Source organism: Emydura macquarii, unplaced genomic scaffold (assembly GCF_026122565.2).
Source record: "Emydura macquarii macquarii isolate MOO-44397 ecotype Brisbane River unplaced genomic scaffold, CSIRO-AGI_Emac_v2 contig_719, whole genome shotgun sequence".
Lineage (NCBI taxonomy): Eukaryota > Metazoa > Chordata > Testudines > Chelidae > Emydura > Emydura macquarii.
The window spans coordinates 15,802,851-15,824,721 of record NW_027130856.1 but is presented as its reverse complement, the minus strand read 5'-3'; the positions used below and the strand labels follow the sequence as shown (position 1 = coordinate 15,824,721).

At 42.9% G+C, this 21,871-nt stretch overlaps 1 protein-coding gene across 10 annotated transcripts in view; it reads right to left on the bottom strand.

Moving 5' to 3' along the window:
- The window catches only part of PRKAG2 (protein kinase AMP-activated non-catalytic subunit gamma 2), a 426,595-nt gene that overhangs the window by 236,233 nt on the left and 168,491 nt on the right, over positions 1-21,871 (bottom strand). The window lies entirely within an intron of this gene.

Genomic DNA, 21,871 nt, shown 5'->3' with positions numbered 1-21,871 from the left:
GTGGTAGGACGGAAATCACTACTTTTTTTAAAAGTAACCTTCTTCCTCTATTTAAAGACATGAAGTATTAGGAACAAAAAGCAGATGCTTGCTACCTGTATTGCTGGGCACCTCATATGTCTAACAATGCAAAGCTTGGCAGATGACATTGCTGCTCACTTAAGAAAACTTACTACCTACTTAGCCCTTCAGCCACGTCGTTCATCCTTTCTGAGCTAGTATTAAGCATGTCATAGAATTAGCTGTAAAAAACAACACAAACTGGTCACTATTACTGTCTTGCAACTGGGACTTTCAGAATCAGACTTTTACAGGATGCATTAAGAAACCTTATCAGCTTTAAAGATTAAATGTTTTTGCTATTATTACCCAATGTGCATTAGCAAAGAAAACTCGATGTCATCACCTTGGCAGCTAGCAATAAAGACTTGGCAAGGCTCTGACAGTCATATTACTCACAAGCATGTGACTAGAACAGAAATATCTGTCAAAAAACCTCTATCTTAAAAGCCATGACTAGAAGTTATTGCTCCAAGCCATGTACTTCTGTAACTCCTGCAGGTTGTTTCCAGCATTAATAAAATACTGATGGGAGAGGGGAAGGTAAGGGAGGCAGTGCTGGGCCAATGGCCAGAGCACTGAATCAGGAGACCTGGGTTTTATTCTTAGCTCTGCTAATGGCTCATGGTGTGACCATGAGCAACACACTTATCCTCTTTGAGAGCCTCAGATGACGAGCTCTGGGAAAGTGCTCTAAGGGAGACTTCCCATTAACAGGTCATACATCTTATTTCTGGCCCCTTCCCTCCCCCTGTTAACCAGTAAGGCAATTAAAGATCCAAAAAGAAAAATACAGGTCTAGTTAGTTCCCTGTTGATTTTAAGGTCATTCAGAGGTCATTTCCTCCCTGTTCATACTCCTTCTGTGTCAATACCCATTACCTGCCTAACTGCTGAGAGGGCAAATGAGAAAGTCCCTGAAGAGAGTCTATCCTCTTGTCCTCAGTAAAATGCTCAGAGTGGATTAGTGCAGAGCAGTTCAGATGGCAATAGCCCCATTGGCCAGAGACGTGACAGCCCTATTGGCTGCAGTAGCACCAGACAGTCTTATGGTCAGGAAATCTTAGCCACCTAATATACGCCTAAATCGATTGTTTTTATCCTCTCCGTGTATTAACAGATGTAACACGAGCTGCTGTAACAGAATGCAGCACAGATAAGGAAAGTTCAGCTTATCTTTATTTTGAGTTACAGCATTCAGCAGTCAGTGTTCCTGCCTCCTCCTTGCACCCTCCCTGGGGGCTCCCTATTTATAGTCACCTGCTCCAAAATTAGCACTTTGTTAAACACCACATCTACTAATGGCCTGCACTTCCATAGCACCTGTATCTTAAAGCACTGTGCAGAAATTAATTAATGAATCCTCACACCAACCCCATGAGGCAGGAAAGTCTCCTTGTCCCCTTTTACAGATAGGGAAACTGCGGCTTGTGGAGGTTAAGCGTTCTGCTCAAGGTTGCATGAGTCTGGGGTACAGCCAAGAATAGAGCCCAGATCCCTCAACTCTAAGGCCTTTACTTGCACTACCAGACCATTCCCCCTTCCCACCCCCCCAGCAACAGTTTTATCATCAGGCCACTGTCCCATTACATTATGGCTGCTATGTGGCACACAGAGAGCCAAACCCTTGGGGTGGGAGTGGGGGGTAGAGGGGAGTATTACCAGAAGAAGAAATCCTCACAACAGCTTAGCTATCCCATCTGTACCTCTTCTCACCAGCCCTGATAACAAGCAGAGAGCGAAGCATCCTTGTATTTAGTAAGGAGTTTACTGGCTTTTGCTCTAATGAATTTAGTTTCATTTGAACCTTGTTGCTAGACTTTGCTCAGACCTAACTTCCCCATTGTTGTTCCTCACTCTTAGATGTATATAGATACCCCCTCTCTGATTTCTATTCCTTACATCTGACGAAGTGGGTTACAGCCCACGAAAGCTTATGCCTGCAGAAATTAAATTTGTTAGTCTTTAAAGTGCAACAGGACTCTCCTTGTTTTACAAGTCACTTAGTTTCTGTAGCAGCAATGTGTCCCATTGATTAATATTATGTTTGTTTCTGGCAACTGCCACAATGTGCTAGTCACGATCCACACATAAGGATGGCACTGTTCTTACCCCAAGAGTTTACCATTTACACTCTATCAGTAGTGTTAAATTTGCTCTGTGCTGGTGCAGTGGATTGGGCTCTGTGTTTTGAGGCTAGAGAATTGTATACTGAGATGCCGCTTTCCTTGGTCCTTGTAAACTTATCTGAGATTGTACATCACTCCCCTGTTAACTGACTCTGTACTGAGCTATCTTTTCCTGGGCAATTGCAAGGTGACTCCAAAGCTTTGTTCTAAAGCTAGGAAAAAGGCAGGTTCATTGGAGACATTTTTAACTCCTTGGTATCCAAAGGAGATTCAGATTCTCAAATATCCTCTTTGTGGAGAAGTTGCACGGAAGGAGGTTAACTCTGCTTGTAACTTCACAATCTTCTTTTCTGGAAGCTGGTTAGGTATTGGTAACAACTGCCCTCAAAGCAAACAAGAACTTGTGGGAGAAAACACTTTGTATGGTCCTCAATGAGTTTCCTTTAAGAGTAAAATGAAGCAATGTTTATATGTCATTTATCAAACAAGGTGAAGAGCTCCACTGCTTCCAAGGGAGATTTGTCAGTCTTGCCTATTTAGAATGCAAGCTCTTTGGGGTACGGACTGTCTCTTACCATGTGTATGTACAGCACCTACCATAATGGGACTCTGGTCTTGGTTGTGGCCTCTTGGCACTACTGTAACAGGAATAATGAATAATAAATTACCCTAGTTTTCCCATTCTCCCTTTCACTTCCATTGTGTGCTACATCTACCTGTGATGTCTTTTTTCAATTAGACTGTGAGTTTGTCAGAACAAGGACTGTTTTTGAATTATTTAGAGTGCCCTGCACAACAGGGCTCCAGTCCTGCATGGGGCCTTGGAGCATTTACATAATACAAGTAATAATAGAAAAAAATGTGTCCTTTCTTCACATAGCATGAAAGCCTTTCTAATTCCTGCTACTCTTGGAAGTGGCACAATATAGGATTTGCAACAGGAAAGGATAAGAAACATCTCTTTAACTTGGAATGGTGAAAAGTAAGTGGCTTGTATTTGGGGAATCAAAGACTCCACACACCTTCCCAGCCATAAGCCCATCAGAGGAAAATTTCTTGCTCTGAAATCTGACTTTCTGGACAAAGAAGAAGATTCTGAGGTGTTATTTCTGGCCAAGCTCTACATGGGCTGGAAGGATGAGAAAGTAAATTCTCAGGATTTTGATGACGTTGGGCATTTTCTTTTATATGGTATTTAAGTGGCAAAAGCTGCTGGCAGTAGTTTAACAAAAAATGTTGATATTGCCTAAATTCATTCAGTTCTGGGATTTGTTTGGTGTCTGCATTTTACATCAATGACTCCTTAGGTTTTTTTTATTTTAAGAGCCCTCCTACTATGTCTAATATGGAAAGGTTTTGAGAATCTGTTTATATTCATGATCGTTTAAAGACTTAGTCCCTCTCTGGTTTGTCTCAATGGCACCATTTTACTTTAAACAGCAAGAATAAAACTAAATAATTGAGCCTTCCCTTTGCCATCTCTGAAACAGTATACAGCAAAATTTAGTGTTGCTTATTGTGGCTTTAAAAATATATATATATTGTGCATGTAGTTACATTTTGTTAGGGGTCCAGGAGAGTTCTTAGGAAAGTGGGCGTCAGAACTACTGCAATTTTTAATTTGAATGGGTGAAATCCTGACCTGTCTGCAGTCAATGGCAAACCTCTCATTGACTTCAATGAGGCCAGGATTTCACTCAACATCTTTTCCTTTATTCTAACCCTGCCCCAAATACTGATTGTGTCTTCCTGTCCACCTGTAGAAGCAGAACTGGACCTGTTCTGTGAAGCACTGGAGTGCTTTGTTAGTTAGCCCTTATGGTAGAGGAATTGGAGGGACTTAGAAGAATGCTCCTGCAAGAGTGGAAATGGAGCTGAACCTGTTTGGGATATGTAGAATACAGCATACGCATTTCTATTAATTATAGCTAGATAGGAGAAAGTGATAAAATCTAGTACAAGCAGTATTTCCATTCAGTCCCCCACTACAAAGAATAATATGCTGCCAGGTACCTGTCAAGCAGGAGCACATTTCAGGGCCTTACACGTGGTCTCCCAGTGGAGAGGAGAATGATGCAGAGTCTGGATATTTTCTTAGTGTAACTTGTTTGATTTACACTATATAGCCCAGTCCTTGTCCACAGGTGGCCCAGCAGAACACGGGCAATCCCCTCTTTCAGCCCAAACACCAGCGCCTGATTACCAGAGAGCAACTCTGCCCCCAAAATGACTCTTGCTGGAGAAGAAGACAGTACCAACTCTCCTGCTGCAAGTTCCCCCCAAAACATCCCAAAACTAAGGAAAACACAGCATTTCTCCAAAGACAAAACTGTGCTCATTACAGGAAGAAAACTAACTTGTAAACCTATGGGTAACGGTGCCACCTGGTGACTCCCACCAGAGCCTCTGTTTTGAATATATTGCTATTTACAGTAATGTCGCCCTTCTCAATTTAGAAACAGAAGAGATCAGTCCTGGTTTTTGTACATAACTCTTGACCTTTTCTTTTCTTTTCAAGAACGCACAAGTCCACAGACAGACTCTTGAGCTGAAGTAGTATGCCGTTTATTGGCTGCTTTAGTGAGTGATCAATCCACCAAACAGGGCACAGCATAGGGATAAATGCAAGCGCACATGCACATTCAGGTGCTCGCCTTAAATACATTGTTATGAAGTTGTTATATATTTGTATAAAGACTTTTCTGCCTAACACTAAGATTAGTTTACTAACTCAGCTGTTTACCTGATTGGATTGCTGACCAAGTTGTTTACCTGATTGAACTCTTCCCAGCCAGACAGGCAGGCATCTTTTCACATGTCCCAACATCTAAAATATACATTCTACATATCACATCCTCCAATTGCACGAACCTCCAATATTTTGAGATAGACACACACATATGGGAGGGCAAGAAAGACACAGAGACGTCTCTGCATTAGCATTCCCCTCTTGCTGTCATTTCAGTAGAGCTGAACCACGGATAGCAATGGTGGGAAATTTTAAGAAAAAACATCCTAATACAGAAAATGCTAGAAAGAAGCTGAGGAAGTCTGGGCCAGATGCATGAAACTTAGCATACAGATGTGTTTTCACTGCTCCCTGCACCCACTGCTTTAGTTTACAACTAGAGCTTCCAGTGAAACTGCTGAATGCAATGTACTCAAAGAGCACATTCCCTCACCATAAACTTCCCACCTTTTGAGCCCCATACTAACCACCTATGCCCACTCCCTATCAGCACAAGAGATTGTGGCCACGTTCAGCTGTCACAACTTCCATCAACACCACCAACAGATGTTCAATCTCAGGGACCCTCTATCAGTGGTTACTCCAGTTCAAGCCAGTGTAGACCCTTGATTAACTGGTGCTGCCCCTTATGCCACACCCCCACTTGTAAACACAACCAAGAGCAGGCTGTGGGAAAGGAAATACTGCATGGGTGTATAAGTCAGTTTGTTTGCTTTGCCTCCAGCATCAAGAAGAACATCTCTTCCCTTGTTTCTTTTTCTGCTCTTTTTGAGGTGTGTGGAAGACTCGCTTTAATTTTCCACTGAAACTCATGCTAAAAAGGGGTATTCGTTTAGTAGTGACATGAACAGTCTCATTCATTTCTGACCAGATCTCATTACCAGCTTGTTTGCTTCCATTTACTCTGCACTTGATTTTCATTTCAGTGATTTGCCTTGTTAATAATAAATACCATTTAAACACTGAGCTCTTTCCCTGAGCTCCCTAGCAACCCCATGACAAATTTCACTCCTAAAACACTCCCCTTTGCACTGGGAACAGGAATTCCTTTGGGTGATACAAGAGGGTATAACCCAGAGTGATGGGATGGAAATTAGAAACAGCAAGTTTAGGCAAAACAGAGAAAAACTCTTGACAGTCAAATATATCAGAATGTAGAATAGTTTTGCAAGGGCAGAGGTGGAAGCCCCATCCTCTGAACCATGTAAAGCTAGACTAGACAAAAGCACAAGACTAAAATTTACTCTGGAGAAAGGAATCCTGCACTGGCTAGGGGAGGAAGCAGTGATGAAGGGAGAAATGGACCAGATTCTGATTTCAGTTACAACAGGATAAATCCAGAGGACGGCAGTTCCTCAAGTGGTTGCACACTTGTATTCTACTCAGGTGTGCACAAGACCAGTGCACCAAAGCTGGAGAACTATGCTTAGCAGTATCCATCAGGGTGGTGCTCACATCCTCTGGCCCCTGTAGCCCCTCCCATGGCTATATAAGGGTGGTGCCAACCTGGCCCACAGTTTCTTCTTACCACCCGTAGCTTGAACCATTCAGTGTGTTGTCTCACCTCATGTTCTCTTTCACAGTGCTTTTGTGGATTTTTTCTGTAAATTGTCACTAAGGCTACGTCTTCACTGACGGTGGCAAATTTGCCGCCGTCAGATTGATTTCTCTGTGAAGAAGATTTTTGTCAGTGAAGACCTGCTCACTCGATCCAGAAATCGACGTATTAAAACTACCTTCTCAAGTGGCTTAGCGCTGCGTCGATGGGAACGCGGTTCCCGTCGGTGCAGTGCAGTGAAGACGGTGCGCAGAACAGAAGCAGAGAAGTCAATGGGAGTTACGCAAGATTTTTGCGTAGCTTGCATAACTCCGGTTGACTGCTGCCAAATCTCGGAGGTAAGTGTAGACAAGTCCTTAGTTGAGTAGTACCTTAGGATTTAGTTTAGTTGAGTGTAGTTAGTAGATTTTTTAGCATAGTTTGACATCTTCACTGGGTTTTAAGCATTGTCCATTCATGTGAGGTAGCTCTCTCTAATAGTGGCCCCCACACTTAAAGTTTACTGTGCCTTGGGGGAGGGCACATTAAGGAAAGGTGCTCCATCTGCAAGTCATTCAAAAAGAGAATGCAGGTGGCCAGAGACTTGCACTGGGAGCACCACTTTGCAGAGGAGGTCATGAGGCCCAGTCTAGCACCAAGGATGCCTCAGCTCATCAGGGCCCTCCAGAGCGTGCCTGAGCTGGTACGGGCTAGGGCTCCATGATCAAACTCCAATTCCTCGCCTAGAAGGAGGAGAGAACATTCTCCTTCCTCTGGTACCATGAAAAAAGAGCTCATAAAACAGACTAGGACCGCTTCCCTTCTAAGAGGAGTGCAGCAAATGGGAGATCACAGCAGGGAAGATATAAATCCATACCTAAAGACAAAGAATGTAAGAGGTTGGACCTCATGGGGAGAAAAGTTTATCGAACCTCTTCATTACAAATGCACTTTTCCAACCAGCAGGCACTATTATCTAAATATGACTTTGTGAATTGGGACACAGTGTCCAAGTTTATGAATAAGTTGCCAGAATCCTCCTGGAAAGCATTTAAGGCCTTTATTGCAGACAGCTGTTTGGTAGCCAAGGCATCTCTGCAGTCAGCATTGGAAGTATGAATGCTTTGTCCAGACTCATGGCTTCAGCTGTGACAATGAGAAGGGCCTTGTGCTTACAGAACTCCAGCATAGCTCCTGAGGTCCAATAGAGCACAGACAACTTCCTTTTGATGGTTGTTTTTTGTTCTCTGAGAAAACTGATGACATTCCGCATTCTTGTAAAGATTCCTGTGCTACCGTGTGTAGTCACTGGAGGTTTATACTCAGGCCACGAAGAGACATCATCTTTGGGGTATGCAAGAACACCAGCAATATCGTCCTGGGTGACATTTCTGGCAGTCCTCCTATCCAGCGAGGCAGCAAGACCTCCCCAGAAAGAGATATAAACCACAGCCAAGAAGACCTTTTAACTAACCAACTAATTTTAACTAACCAGCCCATCCTTCTCCACCACCAAGCTGGCAGCCTTTTTGACTTGCATGCCGGTTGTGAATGAGTGTCACAAGAAGAGTCAGCAAACTGCAACCCCTAATGACAAGACCTCCATATATAAAGTTCTTCAAAGAGAAGGTGTCCTTGAGGCCATATTCCAAGTTTTTGCCAAAGCAATTTCACAATTTAACCTTAACCACTTATATTTACTAACCTGTATTCTTTCCTCAGCCACACTCAAATGCAGATGAACAGCGTCTTCATACATTAGATGTGAGGCAGTGCTTGACCTTATATCATACCAGCTTTTTGTCTCTTATGTGGATCAAATGAAAGGTCAGCTAGTCTCTGGGCAGACTATTTCCAGGTGGATAACTTCCTGCATTACAGTGGCTTACGGAATAGCTCAACCACACCTCCACAGACATTACAGGCTCATTTGACAAGGGCTCAAGAGACATCAGTCGCATTTTGTAGCAATGTTTCCAGTATTGGTCATTTGCAGGGCTACTACGTTTTCTTCCGTACGTACTATTATCAAACATTACACTGTGACTATGGCACCTAGGTCAGATGCAAACGTTGGGGAAGCAGTTCTGTAGTCACTGTTTAAGTAGCCTCCGAGTCCACTTCCAACTAATACCGCTTGTGAGTCACCTGAGTGGAATACACATCTGCAACCACTCGAAGATGAAAAGATGGTTACTTACCTGTACTGTAACTGTTGTTCTTTGAGATATAGGTGCAGACATGTATTCCACACACCCCCTGACATCCCCTCTGCATCCTAGTCTTCAATCTTAGTTTTCAGTGCAAAAGAACTAAGGGGCCTGAGGTGATGACACTCTTATATAGCCATTTTAGGGGCTACAGGGGCAGAGGGCATCAGCGCTGGGTACCCGATGGGTATTGCTAAGCAAATTTCTCCAGCTTCTGTATGCTGGGTGCATGCACATACCTGAGTGGCATATGTCTGCACCCACATCTCGAAGAACAAGTTACAGTACAGTATGTAACCATCCTTTCCTTTGGTGTCTATGGAACCATCCAGATTTATGCTGGTGTGAATGAGAGTGGAATCTACCCCAGTAAATATTCTTCATTCATAATTTCTAGGATTCTGTGCACACCGTGCACCCTGTATTGTCATAACTATGGATACTGCCTGAAAGAAACCCCATACATAAATCATATCCTCTCTCAGAGCCAAATGCTGCCCCCACAACTTCCTTCTGCAGAAAGGAAAGAGTGGGGTCATGGCTGAGATGGAGCACAGGAGTGGCCAGTGGTTCCTTCTACGCACAAATCCACATACTGCAGAGAGGTGCAGGAATAGCTGTACAGAAGCTGCTCAGCTTCTACGTGCTAAACTTCCCACAAACTCAAATGGTTCCTTTTCCACTCACCTTTTCTTAAATCCCCTGTGTAAAGCCAGTTTAGCCGTGAATTACATGGCGTGAGAGTGTGTGTCTGAGAAAGGGCGCACTCTTACTATGACAAAACTCCCGATGACTTCAGGATTCTTTTCCTATTGATTGCATTGGTAAATGTCATGTAGATTAAAGTAAAGACGTTTTGTGATACTGTTGCATAAAAGGTCTAATACAGAAATAAGCAGTGCCACATCTTTTGCATTTTCATAATCTAATGATTTTATGCATTCTTCATCTTCAGATACTATGGGCCCAATTCCCTTTTGGCCTAAAACCACTGACGTCAATGCAACCAGGCAAGCAGAAAGTTTGGCCCATCAGAGAGCGATATCAAAGAAATGTCTATAAGTAAATAAATAATTTTTTAAAAACAATTCTAGGGATCTCAGATAGTTTCCTTTCTTTCATGTAGAAAAAAAACCATGGAAAAAATAAAATGTTCTCTTCTACTGGAACAAAAACAGCATCTGTTGCCACATAGCAAAGCTTTGATCATTTATCTATCTTTGTTTGCATGGCTGAAAAGTTTACCCTGGAATATTTATTCCCAGCCTTTCCTTGCCCACTACCATCCAAGAATTTGCTAATAATTCACATGTTTTTCTGCAGGATGGACTTCTGATTCAATGAAATTCAGACAGCTGTACAAACTGCCTCATACTAATCCCCAGCACCTGTGTGAAGTCTACCCTAAGCCAGCAACTGTAGGAGATGTCAGAAGTGCAATGATCCCTATTACTAATTAATTCAATTTTTAAGGAGGAGCGGGTGGTAATTAGACTCTTCATCAACGAGGGTTTGATCTAGCTGCCACTGACTTCATAGTAAGCAGGATCTTTCCCTGGCTATGAAGCACTAAAATCATTCTAAAATTTGGTTATCTAAATGGAAACTCCTCTGTAATGCTCAGCACCTCTAATCAAACGCCACTGAAGTCAATGCAAAGTATTTCCATTGATTCCAGTGGGCTTTAGATTAGGCCCCTAATCAGACTCTTTATTTAGGTGCCTCAGCATGAATTTTTTTGTAGTTGCATAACTTTAGGCACCGAGGTTTGCAACTTTTTACCTGTATAATTAACACCAATGTGTTCAGAATTTAGTGGCCATATACTACTCTCACCTATGCCAGTGTACATCTTACCAGAGTAAATCAGCTGTAGTTTTTCACCAGATTTATATAACAAGAGAGTGGAATATGATCCAGTGGGTGTGAACCACATTTTTATTGTTTGGTCTCCCCTCAAAGTAATGATGCTTTTTTTCTGCAAAAGAGATGAAATGGTGGATTAAATGCTCATATTAAATGCCCACTATCCCAAAATGAGGTTTATTCATTTTCAGAGTTTGATTACTGCTACTGACTGACTAAGAATTGTGAATTGTGCACACAGCTAGTTTATGCCAAAACATTTCATTTTATTACCTGTTTTGCCCACATCTTGCCCACTTGTTTGTCTCTGCCACCTGACATGTCTCATGTTTTTTTTTTTTTTTTTTTTTTTTTTTTTTGTTTTTAAGAGTAAAAAGGTCTTTGGGGCAGATAATCATTTTCTAAATGTTTTACCTAAAGCAAGAAAGAATAATTCAAACTGGAACAGGGCTAGTAGGATGACTGGAGGAATGGAGATGCTACCTTACAAAAAGAGATGTAAGGAGTTTGGCTTGTTTAACCTAAGAAAACGAAGGATGAGGAGAGATATGACTGCTCTCTATAAATATGTCAGAGAGAGAGGAGTTATTTATTAAGGGTCAATGTTGGCACAAGAACAAATGGATATAAACTGGCCATCAATAAGTTTAGGCTTGAAATTAGACAAAGGTTTCTAACCACCAAAGTGTAGCTCTGGAACAGCCTTTCAAGGGGACCAATGGGGGCAAAAAAATCGAACTGGCTTCAAGACTGAGCTTGATGAATCTGTGGAGAGAATGGTACGATGAGATTGCCTACTATGCCATATGGCCCATCCGCAACAGCTATTAGTAAATATCTCCAACAACCGGAGATGAGACACTAGATAGAGAGGGCTCTGAGTTACTACAGAGAATTCTTTCCCAGGTGTCTGGCTGCTGGGTCTTGCCCACATTCTCTGGGTCTAACTGATCACTATATTTGGGGTCAAGAAGGAATTTTCCCCCAGGTTCAATTGGCAGAGACCAGGGGTAAGGGGACTGCCTTCCTCTGCAGTGTGGAGCCTGGGTCACTTGCTGTTTGAACTAGAATAAATGGTGGATTCTCTGTAATCAAGTCTTTAAATCAAGATTTGACAACTTCAGTAACTCAGCCAGAGGTTATAGGTGGTGAGGTAACTCAGCCAGAGGTTATGGGCCTATTACAGGTGCGGGTGGGGTGAGGTTCTGTGACTGTCATGAATGATGGGTCTCAAATCCAGGCCCACAAGTTTCATGGGAGGCGTCACTCTGCAACCCTGCACTGGTAGCATGCTAGTATAACTAACCTGAGACCCATGAAGCCCAGCCTCAGTGTAAGGTTCTGCCCAGAGCTCCAATTGGCGAGCTCCCAGAGTGGCTGATTGGCCTGCTGGCCCTACTTAAGCCAGAAGCAGGAAGAGGAAGCTGTCTGAACAATTGGATTCCATCCTGTTCTGTACTATGTGCTTCTTGCTGCTGCTCCCAATACCTGCTCCTATGTTCCAGCTTAATCACTTGGCATTCCAACCCAGCTTGACTCCTGGCATCTGATTAGTGGTTCCCAGCCTCCAGTTTGTCTCCTGCCTCTGGCCCCCTGGCATCTTAACCCAGCCTGACTCTGGTTCATAGAATCATAGAAGATTAGAGTTGGAAGGGACCTCAAGAGGTCATCTAGTCGAACCCTCTGCTAAAAGCAGGACCAACCGCAACTAAATCATCCCAGCCAGGGTTTTCTCAAGCCGGGTCTTAAAAACCTCTAAGGATGGAGATTCCACCACGTCCCCAGGTAACCCATTCCAGTGCGTCACCACCCTCCTAGTGAAAAAGTTTTTCTTAATATCCAATCTAGACCTCCCCTACTGGCAACTTGAAACCATTGCTCCTAGTTCTGCCACCACTGAGAACCGCCTAGCTCTATCCTCCCTGGAACCCCCCTTCACGTAGTTAAAGGCTGCTATCAAATCCCCACTCACTGTTCTCTTCTGCACAGTAAATAATCCTAGTTCCCTCAGCCTCTCCTCATAAGTCATGTGCTCCAGCCCTCTAATCATTTTTTGTTGCTCTGCTCTGGACTATCTCCAACTTCTCCACATCCTTTCTGTAGTGGGACAGAGTACTCCAAATAGTTCCCAACTCATAGTTCTGATCTCCACTTTGTCTCCTGCTTCTGACCCCCCAGTATCCCAACCTAGCCGACTCTTGACTGCTGCACTGTAACTGCGAACCCGGGCTCCAACTACCACATCTGGCTGCCCACAGACTTGGCTGTGACAGTAGCCTGCAATGTGCAGGAGGTCAGACTGGATGATCAAGACAGTACCTTTCTGGCCTCCAGGCACTACCACAATATAAATGATAACTACATATATAATAATAATGTAGGGCTATTTGTCACGGTTTAGTCAACTTTTCGTAATAAAAAAGTTCTATTTTAGGGGTGATTTCCTCCCCCCATGAAAAATCTTAATCATGACAGCTTTTAAACATAGAGGCCTAGGGACAGATCATACCCTACATTAAAGTCACTTTGGGCCACCAGAGTAGCACAAAGTGACCTTGAAGCTGCCTGAAAGGGACTGTGTTAGGGAATCCTCAGCTGCTGTAAAGCCTGCATAGCTGGCTCTTGGCCTTTTTCCATCCCAATGTGGGGCAGCAAATAATAATATAATTCTAAACAAAATACTTTTGTTAAGTTACAGTTAAGGTTGCTAAGTGCAATTCACTCACCATCAAACCGATCAGTTAAAGACCACAAACATTAAGAAATTTGGAAATTACATGTTAAGGTTAAGTGAACAATTCTGACATCAAACCTCACACTCAATTGACACACACAGACAATTCAACAGAAACACTCTCAGTGACCAGCACTTCTGGCTGTAACAGAGTCCCCTGCATTTCTTTCCCCAGATGGTCGGAGAACCTGAACACACCCAGTTATTTATACCGGTCGGCTCCAGCACAGGTCCCAGCTCCTTATTACTTGTGAGGGGGCCTGTTTTTGTGGGCCTTCTTAAGTCTCTCCAGACGTGGGATCTAAAGGAAAGTCACAAGCCCCAACACGTTCATGAGTACTCCCTTTCCAGAACCCCTCGGGCAGGGTATGAGTCCATTGTCATTGATAGAGCACCTGCGTAGTGGGTTTTGAGAAATCCTGAGTCAGGCTTAGTCTGTCTGGCTTACCCTGGGACTTTGCTGCATTCTCCATAGAGTTGGGGTGAAAGTCTCTTGGCTGGCAGTTCCCTCTGTGGCTTCAGGAGTCACTCCTGCAGTCTGCTGCTTAGGGCAGTCTTGCTCCTCCCTGCTACCTGGCTGCAATTTCCTCCCTTTTTAAGGCCTCCTCCCTCTCGTACATGATTAACAGGGTTAGAGGGGTGGGGTTAGCCCTACTGCCAGGGTCTCTCTGGCAGGGTCTCTCATGCACTATGGATCTATGCACTCCATCACAATAGCCTTTGGAATTCATGAAATGCTCAGGATCCACAAATAGTTGCAATTGTTAAAATATTCCTCAATAATGAATAACATGACACCACCGAACTCCCCTTGATTTCAAGTCATTTATTTGTGAATATAGTCACAAACCTGTCTTTACACTGAGGGTCATATTTTGATCCCACTGAATTTAATGACAAAACTGCCACTCCACCTGGGACTAGGATTTGGCAGTCTGGAAAACTCTAGAAATTACCACTGTTATATACACCGTGGGGGTTTTTTCCCCGGAGAGGGGAGGGGGGTGTTAAAGTTTTTAGCCATTTCTACTTTTGTTTAAACTTAAAAATGATCAAAGGGGGGGAGAGAGAATGTAAATAATGGTCCATTAACAGCCAATTCAAAACAAAAAATGAAGTCATTTCTAGACAATCCCACCAACCATACAGAGAACAAATCTACAGTATATGCACAGGAGAGCACCTAACCATGTTTCACAGTTTCAAGTAACACACAAAGCACTAGTTGGCATAACTTAACACAGTTAAGTACCGCACATTTCTCTCCTAGGTAAGCAAGAAGTGTCATGCTTTGAAAGCAGTGCCTAGATTTCTGTTTTGTGTGTGCTGTAAACAGCATCAGGAAAAGCTGCAATGAGCAGACTGGAAAGAAATCCTTCCTGATGATCCAGTTTGACTGCTCCATTAAGGATGTGCTTAGGGGGAAAGCAGGGACAAGGCTTAAAAAAAAAAAAAAAAAAAAAAAAAAAAAAAGTAACAGTTTTGCACGTTCTGTCTAGAAATCAAAATATTTATATGGCCCATCCCCACAGTATCCAAGTGCCCATTTCACATGTGAGATTCAAGCATTATTTAGGAGATGAAAGGGGAAAGGGCACTCGCCACAAAACACTGGTGAGATTTGACAGAAAATGGTGTAACATGGTGCCCAGAATTTTTTTTTTTTTTTTAAATAATACCATGAACGTTCTGAAAATAAATATAGGAGGCAGAAAGATCCTGCTTAGATCCTGCTAGCGCTGGAAGGGGAAGAGGAATCATTAGCCTATTGTACAAACAGAGCTCTCAGAAATGTGTGTCTTTCTAGATTCACCTAGTGGTGGGAGCAATACAAAACAGCCGGTTCTTGATAGTCTGACCTTTCCATCAAGCCTCACTAGGTGCACTGCCTTACCTGTTTAAGTAGATAATGTCAAACCCCCAAAGAGGAAAAGCGGGCTAAACGGAATGTAATCTGCAGAGAATTTCAATTGAAGATGATTACCCATAATGTAAAGGGTAAAACTGGGCTGGCTGACTCCACAGTTGAAGTTTTCCTTCCAAAACTAACCAGATTAGGCTCAAAATTTACACATAAGCAAAGGACGTTAATTAGAACTTTTGTGCTTACATGTATAATCACAGCTTTACATTACATGATACTATGTGTGACCTTTCATCTCATCGACACGAGCCCAATCCTTCCACTCTAGTAAAGAGCATTGAAAATTCTGTCCCTTGCCCCCTCAAACTTCACCATATCTTATTTTGGGGGGGGGGGGAGGGAGGAGTGGGTGTGGAACCCAACACACGTAACACACTGGCTCACAAAATATGATCTGTGCATGAGCAAAGGTTTGTAGCAGCCTTCCCGGTGGCCCACAAAATGCAATAGTTTGAGAACAGAGCAATAGGATTCAGGGTGTTGAGAAGAAAGTTGAACCCGTGAAAGCATCTCTCTCATTAAGTGTCCTGAAGAATGAAAATATTTTACAGCCACTGTTTCAAAACGTAAAACAGCTGAACGGATAGCCATCTCTTCCTTAGATTGTAAGTTTCTGAGGGCAATGATCATATCTTAGGAGTTTGTACAGCAATTAGCAAAGTGGATTCCCAATCCTAACTGGGGCATCTGGGCCATTTCGTACTATAATTTAATACATCACACACTGTGAGAGGCAAAATTAATGGGAATTTTACTCTGATCTTCAAAGCACAGAAGGTAACAGCTATTAGCTCTCAACATACATACTGGAGCATGGACACTATTAACCTATTTAGAAAATGGTAATTAAATAGGCTTCCTTAAAGAATCTGATATCTGGGAATCATTCACAGATGCAGATCCAAACAATCATGTGTCCAACCCTGCTCTTGTTGACATCATTGGGAGTTTCTCCACCACTTCAATGGCAGGAGGACTAGACCCTTCTTGTCCTGCTAGTATTTTGGACTAAGAGGAGGACTTCTGGCCTCTTTTAGTAGTTAATGATTTGATTACTGTAGGCACAATAAAACCCGAATGACTTTATTCACTGGTCTAGAAAATCCTAAACCAATTACCAGTTTTAAAAAGTGACACCTTTGTTCTCAACTTCCCTTAGAAAAAACAAACATGTGAGCTTACTTTAGCCAAATGAAGAGCAGTATGGAAGTACTTAGTTTCATTATGTAGACTCAAAAGTATAGGATTTAGTTAGATCAGACCCAATGACTCCAACAGAGTTTTAATATTACACAATTTCCACAGCCCCTTCACCTTCGAAAAATTAGAAATGCAAAAAGCCTTCACATTAGATCTCCAAATCCATTCTGATAATTATTTAACTCACAGTGCAAAAAAGTGAATTCCTAACCTGGCAACCGGGCCTTATGCCAAGTGCGTAGAGAATTTTGTACATACCTGCATCTCCTTACACCAGAAAACCCCCATTGTATTTAAACCACTCACACAAAACGTTGTCATAAGCCATAAGAAACATGGAGTATAAACAGGTCATACTATTTCCTAGAAATGTCAGGAATATCTAGCCCAACTCCCATTTAAATCAGTGGAAAGACTCTCACCGACTACTGACTTTAATGTCCACGTTGTTGTAGCCGTGTTGGTACCATGACACTAGAGAGACAAGGCGGGGGAGGTAATATCCTTTATTGGACCCACTTCTGTTGGTGAAAGAGGTCTGTGTAAACTTGAAAGCTTGTGTTTTTCACCAACAGAAGTGGGTCCAATAAAAGATACTGCCTCACCCACCTTTCCCCTCTATTGACTTTAAGGGAAGTTGGATGGGGCCCTTAATGGTTAAATGTCTCTGCTACAGTGTTTAGTTTAAATAGCCACACAGGAGGCAATAAAACAATAATGATATATCACAACCTTAGCTGTTTACAATACTCTTGAACACACTTTTACCCAACTCTTCACTATTTCAGTTTTTTTATAGTGCCCATTCACAATAGCAGCTAAGCCCTCCCCAGATAAGTTACATCTGCACCGTGAGCCCCCTTGTGGGATTTCCTGATCTTCTCCCCAATCTGTATCAACAACTCTCTGCTCAAAAAATAATATATATTCTAACAGCATAGCCCCATGGCCTGGAGTAAGCCAGCGCTGATTATAGGATAAGCCCCACCTGAGAGGAATCAGGTGATTCCATTATAAAAGGAGCAGGAAGTTGCAGTGAAGGGGGGAAGCCCAGAAACTACATCTATGTCTGTAGATAACTTGCAGGGCACATTTGAGCACAAGCAGACAGACATAATTTATAATGGAGTTAGGCTTCTATTCCAGAGTCAAGTGTAGGACTCTTCTTTTGGAAACACTTTTTGCACACTGTTGTGATTCAAGCACTGAACAGGCATTCAGAAAATTTGAGTTCAATTCCCAGCTCTGTCACAGACTCCATGTGTGACCTTGGGCAAGTCACTTAACCTCTCTGTGCCTCAGTTTCCTGCATGTAAAATAGAGATATTAATACTTATTCTCTCCCACCCTTTGTCTGCCTTGTCTATTTAGACTCTAAATTCTTTCAGGATGGAAGTGTCTCGCTATCTCTTTACTGCAACTCTTTCAAAAAGGACTACATTAACGTGAACTAGACACGTTTTAGTTGGCACCAGCCTTGTCTACACACATCAGTCACAGCACATCACTTTGGTGAGCTCTGCAGTTCACTCCCCTGTAGTCTGCACTGAGTGCCCATAAGGGCACTGTAGACCAGCCCTTGATGTGTGTACAGCACCTGACACAATGGAGTCCCAATCTCAGTTGGTGCCTCTCTACACTGCTGTAATACCAATAATGAAAGATAGATGTGAGAGAATTGTTTTGACAGAAAGAAGAGAGAAAATACAGGCCCTCCACCCCACTTTCTGCCTATACAGTAAAATAAGAATATATTATTCCATTAGTAGTCAAATGAATAAAAGGAACTGAGGTCATCAGTTACAGGATAAATGGGCATAAAAGTGATGCAGGGCAAGGAATTAATAATGGATTCAAGTGTGATGAGATTGAAAAGTGCCTTTGGAGAGTGGAGGGAATGGACACATTATTTGAAGAATGAGGAGAAATGAACTGCGGTGTCTTTAACGAGGGGAGCAAGCGCCACACCAGATGGGCCCAGGCAGAAAAAGCACAGTCAACTGGCAACCTATGGTCTGATTCTTGAAGATGGATTCTGGGTCAAGTGAGTGCAGAGTGGAGGTTCAAACGCAGCACTTAATATCTATTCATCGTCTTCTTTCTATAAGTATGTCATGCTTTTCACTATTTTTATGTTAAGCTAATAATAAGCAGCTGATTTAGAGGGGCTTTACAATAACTCTCCAACCATTTTCAGTAACCAGAGCCTTAAGATTAAGTTAGCATCACTTTCTTCCAGTTTTCCTCTTTAAAGCTTTTATTACTTTTCTCCATTCACAACGCCCTTCCCTACATGTTCTTCTGTATAGGACCCTTATTACTTCAATAGAGTACATCAGTGAGAGAAAACTGATACAACAGACTAGGTCATGAGGCCCTTCTTCCTTGCAATGTTCATAGATGACTTTTCCAAAACCCTTAGTGGGATTATCCAGGCTTCCTGTTTTCTTTTCCACACCAGCTGTAATCTGGGCCCCTTCATTTTATTACATTCCCACAGTGGTGGCAAAATCCCTAGAATCTGGGGTTATCTTCACTAATCACAGCTCATACCTGAATTATATTACAATATGGCAGCAGTTGATGTTCTTCATAGCACTGCAGTCTTGATGTAAAATACAAGATAGCACTTCCCTGAAGGAGCAGAAGGTGCTGAGGGATCTGTCAAAAAGCCTATAATTAAGTAATGACAATGAACATAAATCCTGTGAGGTACTACACACCTGCAATTTCTGTTGAACAAAATAGACATTACTGACACCCAACGTTTCTCCAGTATTAAAAGCAGATCCCAGTCACTTTAAAGTTACTGCCGCCAGCATCACTAGAGTAGTGCTACTGTGCAAGAGCACAGCTACCTTTGCACTGATAGTGAATACTGTAGGATTTTCTCATTTGTCTGAGGTCGTACGGGAGATTGAGATTCCTGCAAACCCATATGCAAATGAAAGTCCTATTTTACTCTCTCTAATTCTGTAGGCAATACGGGGCAGTGTGTGTGACCATGAGAGCTACCACAGAAAGGTGGAGCTGAAGAATTCTCCCATTCTTGCCAGTAGAATACCAAGTGTTCTGTTTAATAAGCTAAGGAGCTCTGTGGGTTCCACGTCTCTCTCCCCTACCTTCTCCCTACAGTTTGGAGCGTAGCAGCAACACAGAAATCCCAATTATCCTTAGCTATTTCTGCCCTACAGAACTTTGGAGTTCCAGAGGAAAGAAGAATATCACAAATAACTGAAACTGTAGAAAGAATGTACCTAAATAAACAGGCAAGATACTGTAGCAGTGTCCCTGTGAGATGCTACTGGAAATCATACGACTCACTCCAGCCACTGCTACCAGAATGTCAAACGCTGCAGGGTACTCGGCATCCTCAACTCCCAAAGACTTCAATCACAGTAGCTCACTTCCATACAATGTGCCTCTTTTCAGTGACAGCAGATGGTGCTCAGCACCTTGCAGAACTGGCCCCTAACTGTGTAATTAGCAGAGTTATTTTTTTTTTCTTTTTCACTTCAGTGTCAGTCAAGTCTTCACTGGGGCCAGGTCTTCACTATAAACTTACACCGGCATAACTACTTTGCTCAGAGGTATGAAAATTCCCCACCCCTGAGCGATGCAGTTATACTGACCTAACCCCCAGTGTAGACAGCGCTGTGTCGACGGGAAGGCTTCTCCTGTCAACATAGCTACAGCCTCTCATGGAGGCGGATAAAATACACCTGTGGGAGAAGCTCTCCCTTCGCCATAGTACTGTTTTCACTGAAGCGCTACAGCAGTGCAGCTGCACCACTTGAGCGTTTTAAGTATAGATCTGCCCACAGTCAAAATTCCCATCGAGTCAATGAGAGGTTTGCCTAAATAAGCACTAACGACTGCATGATTTGGCCCAGGATTAAAAGCAGTATTTATCTTATTCGCAGACTTGTTTTTGGAGTTTAAGCTAGGTCCCCTTGCTCTTTCTTCCCATATTTTCTCTATACATTAGTGCATTAGGAAAACTGGATTGGCTCCATTTCAGTTGCCTGTTCAGCCTTTTAGATGAATTTTCCAAGGATGTTTATATTAAAAAGTCTGAGAAACTGCACTGTATTTTGGAATTTTATGTCTTGGTTAATTTTTGTACTGGAAAAAAAACTGTTTAATGCTAAAACTCTGTACATAATTGAACTACACATCAAAAACATTGCTTACTGCACAGTAAAAGTGTGTAGATATGATGGTAAATTGTGCTCTAAGACCCAGATCCAGCAAAGCACTTAAGCAAGTGCTTATCTTGAAGCATACAAGCAGTCTGAAATCAAGGGGACTACTCTGCTATTTAAAGGTAAGCATTTGCTTAAGTGCTTTGCTGGACTGGGGCCTAAATATCTTACTGTGGAAACAAACAAACAAATCAATAGATCTTGTTCCCAAAGGGCTTAGCATAGTAAGACTTATTACTTCTTTAGTTTTCTCTATTGCTGTTTACAGCATGACTTGTCAGAAAAGGAAGCTGTTTGCATCTTTAAATTGTGGTTTCTCCCAAGTGAATTTAGCCCTGAAGATCACTGGTAGTCATTGAATCAATAGGGTAGGAGTAGTGAAAGCTCCACCAAGCGGAATCAATGCTATGGGAAGTTCAAATTGTTTGGTTTCTATTTCAACCCTGGCTGAGGCAAAAATTTCATTTGATGTTTTACTGACTCTCAGTCCATTGCTAAAGAAAGCTACTAAGACATCCAGGAAAGGCTAATTCTTAGTTTCTCTACAGACTCTTTACTGCTACTAAAAGAACAAACACACATACTTGCTGTGACAGGGTGGTACCCACCTCTCATGACCGCCCCTTCTGTTTGGGTGTGTCTGCAGTCTTTAAACTGTCCAGACCCTGGTATTGGGCCATATCCCCTGGAGCTTTCTTCCTGGAGGCAATAGTTTTGTCCTCTCTGAGCCCTTCTGGTCCCAGCTCAGCCACTAAGTAGTTCAATTCCCCTTTTGGAAGTTTATCGCTGTCCAGTTGTAGGCCACTTCACCAGTAGATACCGGGGGAGGACCCAGGCCCAACCACTACTCCGGGTCCCAGCCCAGGGACTCTAAGAACAGCAGCCACGTGCCACTGTGTCCCTTTAATGAAACTGCTTTCAGTTCCTTGGGCCACTTCCCCACGGCCCCAGCCTTCACCAAGCTTCACCCTTAGCTCTAGGTTCAGATCCCGCAGCCAGCCAGGAGCTCTCTTTTGCTCCCCTGGGCCCTGCACTGGACTGAGCTGTCCATGGTGCTGCATTTCTCTGTGGCCAGCCAGGAGCACCAGCTAAACTCCTCTGGCTCTAGCACGGAAGTGTCTATGGTCTGCATTGCAGTTCCTTTTATTCGAGCCTGCAATCCGCTGAGTGGCTAGCCCTTGCAGCCTCCCTCTCACTAACTGCTTTTCTGCACAGTCTCTCTAGGCTGTTTAGAGGACTTAGCTCCACTGTTCCTCTC